This window comes from Arachis duranensis, chromosome 10 (assembly GCF_000817695.3).
Source record: "Arachis duranensis cultivar V14167 chromosome 10, aradu.V14167.gnm2.J7QH, whole genome shotgun sequence".
NCBI classification, from domain to species: domain Eukaryota; kingdom Viridiplantae; phylum Streptophyta; class Magnoliopsida; order Fabales; family Fabaceae; genus Arachis; species Arachis duranensis.
The window spans coordinates 83,958,150-83,960,464 of NC_029781.3; positions in this window are offsets into that span (position 1 = coordinate 83,958,150).

Sequence of the window (2,315 nt, forward strand, 5' to 3'; positions counted from 1 at the left end):
AATTAATACTCAGCAAAGAAGGGTTAAGATTCAACCCCCCTTCTCTTAGCCACTGATTACCATCACATTATAAATCGGAACTTAGTTGGGATGCAAATGTTAATTTGAATCCAATTGGAATTCCTAAAGACCATTGTGCTGCATTTTTTGAACATAGATTAAGTCCAAAAACTCAGGTAAACATATTTGTTATTTGTTAATTTTTATTTATGTTTAATATCCATTAACTTTTATGCTTGTTAATGTGCAGGAAATGTGTGAAAAAGAATGTTATAAATCAGCACCAACTAAAAATTTCTCACACTCTTGGCTCAAAAACACTTGATAAGAGACGCCATGAACTTGTACATTTGTTTACTTTCTTAGAATTTTTGTTTTATTACTTTTATGTGTTAGTTATATTTTAATTTGAAACTGGACGACAGTTTAGTAGAAAAGAAATGTTTTCTATCACTCACAAGAAAAAAGATGGAACATTTGTCAATGAAAAAGCACAACAAAAAAATATAAGATAAAATTCTAATTATTTTTCAAGAATGGTCTTAGGCCTGTTTTTTCTTAGTTCTTGGACATCATCAATGTGCCCAACTTTGATTGAAGAAATGAGCACTGGAGCCATGAAAAGAAAGATAGAATATGAAATCTAGAAATTCTTTTATATATGAATTGCTATGCTACTTTATGTATTTTAATATGTTTTGGGATTTTATCAGCTGTGACACCAAACTATAGCTTATGATTACCACCATTCACTGCCACCATTCACTGGAGCCATATGGCTTCTAAACCAATTCGCCACTTGTAAATGTTAAAACTTAATCAACCTTCTAAAAATGAAACATATGTTAAAGTATTTAGCAAAGAGAATTCAAGCTATGTTAGAGGTATGAGATTTGGTGTTTGTCTATCTCAAGTAATTGGATCCTCTTCTCACTCAAAAGAGTCTATGCAATCTACTACAACTAGTAGACCATCAAGAACTGAATATCAAAACTTGAAGGTACAAGTACAATTGCTACAGGAACAAGTAAATTTTCTTGTAAATCGTCAAGAGGGTCAATTGCCACCCGGTTTTCCTACTGAGGTAAGATAAAGATATATGTTATACTTAATTTTATAGATTCGCATACTTAATTTTCGTCATCAACAACTTCTTCTGAAATGATTGTAGTTTGTAATCCTAGCCTCTTGTATAACATTTGTTGATTTGTTAAGTATCCTTCTAAAATATTCTCTAAAATATTTTTTTTATTTTCAGTTGTAGGTTGCAGATTTTGAATCACTCATATAGAAGATCATATTTTTCTGCTAATCATGAACCTCAACAACATAGGCCATCTAACATTTAAAGGAATTTTATGATTGTTAGGCAAAATTCTTATTTGTTGTAGTGTAAGATTGAATCCTTAACCAGATAATTTGGGTTGATCGAGAAATTTATTCGTTTGTTAAATAAATAATTGAGAATTTGATTTTTTTGTATTGTATTTGTAGAAATATATTAGTTAGCAACAAATTTTTACATAAAAATTTTATCTATAATAAATTAATTTTTTACCTGNGAGATGAATTGATTTTATTGAATTTTTTTTCAAGTGGTGCTGTCAAAGTGTAGTTTCTCACTCAAATATTTTCCGGTGAACAAAACAAATATGAGTGAAGATGTTATACAGCAAAAGATTATATTTAACAATAGAATAAATATATAAAGTTAACCTTTAATTAATATTATTAATTTTTTATATAAATTCATTTTTGTAATCCTTATTTTTTTTAAAATTTAAAATTTAGAGTTTGGTATTTAAAATTAAAAAATAATTTTAATAAATTGAATGATATTAATTGAAAAAATTAATTTTTATTAAATTTTAACAACACAAATTAAAAGAATTGATAGAATTTATTTCTCAAAAAATTATTTAACATTAGTTATCCATTCAAATTATTGAAAAATCGACCTTTTTTTGTACTAAAGAGAAAAAATCGACTTTTAAATTATATAGTCATGTATTTCTTCCTTTGGGCCATTAGGCACTTCTTGTAAACAACAACAACAATAAAAGTAATATTTGCCGTTTAAAAAACAGTGTCTTTGTTGAAGGATATTATTACAACTAAGCTATTTCCTTATCATTCATGCTATATACATCTAACTTTTTTTTTGTTAATCAAATTTAATTAAATTAATCTAATATAATAAAAATTAATTATGACTAATATTATTTTTAATCTTATTAACATAATTAGATTTAATTTATAAAAAATTTTAAATATATAGTATTACTCTATCCTTAATACTCATATAAATCATAATA